A 7160-nucleotide genomic window follows, 5' to 3' on the forward strand; every position below is an offset into this window, starting at 1 on the left:
TCACTTAGAGGAGTGGCATAAAAACAAAGAAATTGAATATGTGATTCTGTCTTCATGGTGAATAAAGAGGCTCTTCGCATCTCTATGCCTGGACTCTGGATTCTTTGATCTCTTAAACCCTCATGCTACACACCTATAAGTAAATAATTGCCTCTTTATATAAACACTCCTATAATTTATGCTTTGAGGGTTACTGTGCAATATTCTTTAGATAATCACCACAAAGTGTTATGTGCGTGTGTAAATATTCCTACAACAATCTTTGGGAGATGACTGTGCAACAGGTGGATTATGATGGATTAATCCAGGGTTGGGGGAAACTACGCCCTTCCAAATGTTACTAAATTGCAGCTCCCATAATCCCTTCAATTATTCATTGCATTGAGATTTTGCCCGACACACATACAACCTACTCCAGGGTGTCTCAGTTTCTTCCTTTAATGAGCTTTCTTCTACAGTGGAACCTCGGTTTACGAATTTTCGGTTTACGAATGCCGCGGACCCATCTGGAACGGATTAATCCACTTTCCATTACTTTCAATGGGAAAGTTCACTTCAGTTTATGAACGCTTCAGTTTATGAACAGACTTCTGGAACCAATTACACCCATGCTTCGGGTTAAGTACGCTTCAGGTTGAGTACTCCGGACCCGTCTGGAACAGATTAATCCACTTTCCATTACTTTCAATGGGAAAGTTCACTTCAGTTTATGAACGCTTCAGTTTAAGTACTCTGCGGACCGTCTGGAACAGATTAATCCACTTTCTATTACTTTCAATGGGAAAGTTCGCTTCAGTTTATGAACGCTTCAGTTTATGAACAGACTTCCGGAACCAATTGTGTTCATAAACCGAGGTACCACTGTATTTCCAGCTGGCATGGACACTGATTTACTATGATGTAGGTAGAAAGAGCTTCTGTGTGTGCAGCCAAACCTCATTTTCTTATTTGGCCCATAGGTCCTCACCTTGATTCAGTGAGATGGACATATGACTGTACTCCTAGTGACAACTCTGAAAGATTTTTCTCTGGCCCAGTTCAAGATGGGATCCTTTTCCATTCTATACAGACAGCAGGAGTGTGATTCAGATTCCACTGGTATGGAGTAGTCACTGACCACTGAAGGCCATTAACAAGAACTCTGTTGTCCAACAGGAGCCATAATGTAGATAAAAGGAATAGGACCATTTTACATAACAAAGTGACAAATTAACAACAAAAGGTAATTCTGAGACAGCAGAGATATGTTGGTAGTAGGAGAAAGGGAAACGGAACTCAACACAGAAACCACAGCAGCCTGGCATGTAAAAAGTTTTCATGCTACATGTAAGTGGGGAAGTGAATGGCTTGGGATTTTGCTCATTAAGACTGTGTCTGGAAAAAAATGCACATGAAGACTACGAGATTTCCATCCCACTGCCTGACCCACCAGAGATTTTAAATAGGCCATGCTTCTCACTAAACTCTGGCAGACCAGAGGTTTTCTTTCATGAAATCAAGTGACGTCAGTGATTTAATTGGTATTTCCAGGTAAAGATCACAATCTGGGATTATTTCGCTTGCACCCTTGGCCTCCCTCCTTTTTAAAGTAAATATGCAAGCTTGGTATCAGCTCATTTGAAACTAATAGGATTTACTTCCAATGAATTTGTTATTTACAAAATGTAAATAATAGAAGGCCTTCCTGAGCAGTCCTGGGGAAACTGGTTTGAGGATTCTCAAAGGGAAAATTTCACTTGTTGTCAGTCCTGCCTTTAGCACTGACTAGTAGGGACGCAGGTGGCGCTGTGGGTTAAACCACAGAGCCTAGAGCTTGCTGATCAGAAGGTCGGCGGTTCGAATCCCTGTGACGGGGTGAGCTCCCGTTGCTCGGTCCCAGCTCCTGCCAACCTAGCAGTTCGAAAGCACGTCAAAGTGCAAGTAGATACAGCGGGAAGGTAAACGGCGTTTCCGTGTGCTGATCTGGTTTGCCAGAAGAGGCTTTGTCATGCTGGCCACATGACCTGGAAGCTATACGCCGGCTCCCTCGGCCAATAATGCGAGATGAGCGCGCAACCCCAGAGTCGGTCACGACTGGACCTAATGGTCAGGGGTCCCTTTACCTTTACCTTTAGTGGTAGGTCTACTACTCAAGGCAGCACTCCTTTTAAGCTCTGCCACCAAGAAGCTCTGTTTGGGATATTATTACTGAACAACACTCCACCTCTCTTCTCTTTGGCCTCAAACGCGACCATGATTTGGCATTTCCACTTCCAGGAAGAATGTTTCAAAAGTTTTATGAGGAAGTCATTAATAGTATCTGTCCAAGTCAAAACAGCAGCTGAAACAACCCATCTTGACTGGCTGGAATTCAGGCAAATGTACAAAGTGGTTTATTACCAAAGGGTTTGCTCACAAACCATGTGCCAAAGGATGATTCCAAGCAAGGGCTTAATATTGTAAGCCAGGGGTCAGCAAACTTTTTCAGCAGGGGGCCGGTCCACTGTCCCTCAGACCTTGTGGGGGGCCGGAGTATATTTTGAAAAAAATATCTGAACAAATTCCTATGCCCCACAAATAACCCAGAGATGCATTTAAAATAAAAGGACACATTCTACTCATGTAAAAACACCAGGCAGGCCCCACAAATAACCCAGAGATGCATTTAAAATAAAAGGACACATTCTACTCATGTAAAAACATGCTGATTCCTGGCCCGTCCGCAGGCTGGATTGAGAGGGCAATTGGGCTGCATCTGGCCCCTGGGCCTTAGTTTGGGGGACCCCTGTTGTAAGCAGTGACCGAAAGATTGCAAATGGGTAGCTGGCAAAAAGGTTGTTGTTTTTTCACTGACAAGATTTTCCCCAGAGAGAATAAATCAGGATTAAATGGTGAGGGATATAGGTTGGCATTCTGATTGTGTGGATGCTGCAAAAATATTGCATGCATGAAAACCACTAATCCAGAATCAACATGCATCTCCAGGCAATATTTCAAATAAGCACCATTGGTTGCCTAAGCCAGGTCATTTTCTGGGTTGGCATCCCCTCTCCTATGACACTGGCTATACTTCCGGTTTGTCATTACTCCCTTGGCATCTTCGGGCTCAGGCCTGGAATGGCAAACTATGGAGGGAGAGGGAGGGAGATACAAGTCCTCTCCTCCCAACAATCCCCTCTTTCCCTAGTGTGGAGGCAGGACTTCCTATTCCCACTTCTCCCAAAGGGAGAAAGCATTGTCGGAATCTGGGGAGGCCTCTGAGCATGTGGTGGCCAAGCAGGATGGGGAGGAAGGAGAGCTGGTGCTCTCTCCCAGGCAGCGCCACAGGAGGAGGGGCAAGATGCCCACTTACAAGCTAGCTGCTCATGCTCTGCAGGGAGGTGGGACCGATTCGGATGGTCCGCCCCCGCTACTTAATGGATCCAATTGGCTTCCAAAGAGTGGTAGGGGATGTTTTATCCCATGTCGATGGCCTTTCAGCTGATTCCCTGGTGGCCCGCTGGAATGCGGAGTTAACCAGCGCTATTGACTGTCTGGCTCCGAAGCGCCCTCTCAGATTGCATGGAGCCCGGACAGCCCCGTGGTTTTCCCCGGCGCTGAGGGCAATGAAACAGTCGTTGAGACGGCTAGAGCGCCGGTGGCGGAAAACTCATTTTGAATCAGACCGGACACGGGCTAGAGCTCAACTTCGAGCCTACCAAGTGGCAATGGCGACGGCGAAGAGGACCTTCTTCACCGTCTCCATCGCATCTGCAGAAAACAGCAGCAGGAGACTCTTCCAGGTGGTTCGCAATTTAGCGGAACCACCTGCTCCATCCGGGCCCAGTACGGGCCACATGATCTCCTGCAATGATTTTGCAAAGTTTTTTGCAGATAAAGTCGCTCAGATTCGGGAAGAGGTAGACTCCACCGTGGGAGCAGGGCCGGGGCGGGGGAGTGCTAGAGTCCTGTCTAGTCAAGTTTTGTGGGATCAATTTCAATCTGTTACCTCCGAGGATGTGGACAGGCTGCTTAGACGAATGAAACCAACCACCTGTCTCCTTGATCCTTGCCCATCCTGGCTTATAAAAGCTAGCCAGGAAGGGCTGGGCGATGGGCTTCGCGGGTTGGTAAATGCTTCTCTCCATGAGGGAGCCTTCCCAGACCCGCTGAAAGAGGCGGTTATTAAACCGCTTCTTAAAAAACCATCTTTAGATCCGGCCAATATGGCCAACTATCGCCCAGTCTCAAATCTTCCATTCTTGGGCAAGGTGATTGAGCGAGTGGTTGCGGAACAACTCCAGGCACGCCTGGAAGAAGCGGACCATTTGGATCCCTTCCAGTCAGGATTCAGGCCTCATCATGGGACTGAAACTGCCTTGGTCGCACTGGTCGATGATCTCCGGCGGGCTAGGGACAAAGGTAAGAGCTGTTTCCTTGTTCTGCTGGATCTCTCAGCGGCTTTTGACACCATCGACCATAACATCCTTCTGGACCGTCTAGAGGGCTTGGGAGCTGGGGGCACTGTCATGCAGTGGTTCCGCTCCTTCCTCCTGGGCCGTGTTCAGAAAGTGGTGGTGGGGGATGAGTGTTCAGACCCCTGGGCGCTCACTTGTGGGGTGCCTCAGGGTTCTGTCCTCTCCCCCATGCTTTTTAACATCTATATGCAGCCACTGGGAGAGATCATCAGGGGGTTTGGGCTGGGTGTCCATCAGTATGCTGATGATACCCAGCTCTACCTCTCTTTTAAATCAGAACCAGTGAAGGCGGTGAAGGTCCTGTGTGAGTGCTTGGAGGCGGTTGGAGGATGGATGGCGGCTAACAGATTGAGATTGAATCCTGACAAGACAGAAGTACTGTTTGTGGGGGACAGGAGGCGGGCGGGTGTGGAGGACTCCCTGGTCCTGAATGGGGTAACTGTGCCCCTGAAAGACCAGGTGCGCAGCCTGGGAGTCATTTTAGACTCACAGCTGTCCATGGAGGCACAGGTCAACTCCGTGTCCAGGGCAGCTGTTTATCAGCTCCATCTGGTACGCAGGCTGAGTCCCTACCTGCCCACTGACTGTCTCTCCAGAGTGGTGCATGCTCTAGTTATCTCTCGCTTGGACTACTGCAATGCGCTCTACGTGGGGCTACCTTTGAAGGTGACCCGGAAACTACAACTAATCCAGAATGCGGCAGCTAGACTGGTGACTGGGAGCGGCCGCCGAGATCACATAACACCGGTCCTAAAAGACCTACATTGGCTCCCAGTACGTTTCCGAGCACAATTCAAAGTGTTGGTGTTGACCTTTAAAGCCCTAAACGGCCTCGGTCCGGTATACCTGAAGGAGCGTCTCCACCCCCATCGTTCTGCCCGGACACTGAGGTCCAGCTCTGAGGGCCTTCTGGCGGTTCCCTCATTACGAGAAGCCAAGTTACAGGGAACCAGGCAGAGGGCCTTCTCGGTAGTGGCACCCACCCTGTGGAATGCCCTCCCACTAGAGGTCAAAGAGAACAATTACCAGACCTTTAGAAGGCATCTCAAGGCAGCCCTGTTTAGGGAAGCTTTTAATGTTTGATGGATTTCTGTATTTTAGAATTTCTGTTTTTTTTTTGGAAGCCGCCCAGAGTGGCTGGGGGAACCCGGCCAGATGGGCGGGGTATAAATAATAAATTATTATTATTATTATTATTATTATTATTATGCTGGAATAGAGACTCTCGTGAGTAAGGGTTGTGCCCACCTGCCCTTTGCAGCTTGGCAGGTGGGTGTGGTAAACCTATTGGGACAACTTATCAGCTGCTGTGCAGCCTTGAACATCTTAAAACTGACCCCCAAAGTCATGAACCTTGGCTCTTGCTCCTAGACTGGGCCCAACCACATCAACTAGGGCTGGACAAAGCTATTTTGGCGCCTGAGGCAAACCACAAAATGCCACGCCACGTGCCAGGGAAGAAGGGGTGAGCGAAGATCTAGATCAGGAATAAGTCGGGAAAGAAAGATCTGCATTGAGAAGTGAAGAACAAGGTCACAGAGGCAGCATGGAGGGAGCAGATTTTGCCTCCAAGGAGTGCGCCACAGCCATTGCTGCCACTGTGGAACCAGCAACAGCAGAAGGTGATCCATTCCTTCCTTAGAGGCCAGATCTGCTGCCCCTGTAGATCCTGCCACCTGAGGTGGTTGCCTCATTTTGTCTCATTGGTGGGCCAGCCCTATTGCTGAGCCTTCACCTTGTTAGAGCTCTGGGACTGGACTAGGTCCCTGCTGCAGAGTCTGTACTGTTAGGTAAAGGTAAAGGTACCCCTGACTGTTAGGTCCAGTCGCGGACGACTCTGGGGTTGCGGCGCTCATCTCGCTCTATAGGCCGAGGGAGCAGGCATTTGTCTGCAGACAGCTTCCGGGTCATGTGCCGAGCATGACAAAGCCGCTTCTGGCGAACCAGAGCAGCAAATGGAAACGCCATTTACCTTCCCGCTGTATCTACTTGCATCTAACTGTTAGTAAAGGTAAAGGGACCCCTGACCATTAGGTCCAGTCGTGACCGACTCTGGGGTTGCGCGCTCATCTCGCATTATTGGCCGAGGGAGCCGGCGTATAGCTTCCAGGTCATGTGGCCAGCATGACAAAGCCGCTTCTGGCAAACCAGAGCAGCACATGGAAACGCCGTTTACCTTCCCGCTGTAGCGGTTCCTATTTATCTATTTGTATTTTGATGTGCTTTCGAACTGCTAGGTTGGCAGGATTTGGGACCGAACAACGGGAGCTCACCCCATCACAGGGATTCGAACCGCCGACCTTCTGATCAGCAAGCCCTAGGCTCAGTGGTTTAGCCCACAGCGCCACCTGGGTATCTATTTACTGTATCTACTTGCACTGTACTGTTACTCTGCCTTAATAAAGATCCTTTCCTTGTCATGTTTTAGCACCATTGCTGGCCCTCTGCTTCAAAAGTGCTTTGTTCAGGGGCTCTCTCCATTTCTTTTGTGTCCTTTATACTTATTCCATGTGCCAGTTTCTGCACGTGTTTACGTACCCATTCTTCATTTCCTATGTAGTCAATAGACACATTCAAGCAGGGAAGTCAATGGGGCTCCTTGTGCCAATATTGGCAACATCAGGAGCCTGGATGATTCTACAAAAACTCCCATTGTGATTAGAAATAACTTCTTACTGATAAACACATTGAGTTGGTAGATCATGTTTTTTGGTTTGGTGCCAG

Source organism: Zootoca vivipara, chromosome 5, assembly GCF_963506605.1.
Source record: "Zootoca vivipara chromosome 5, rZooViv1.1, whole genome shotgun sequence".
NCBI classification, from domain to species: domain Eukaryota; kingdom Metazoa; phylum Chordata; class Lepidosauria; order Squamata; family Lacertidae; genus Zootoca; species Zootoca vivipara.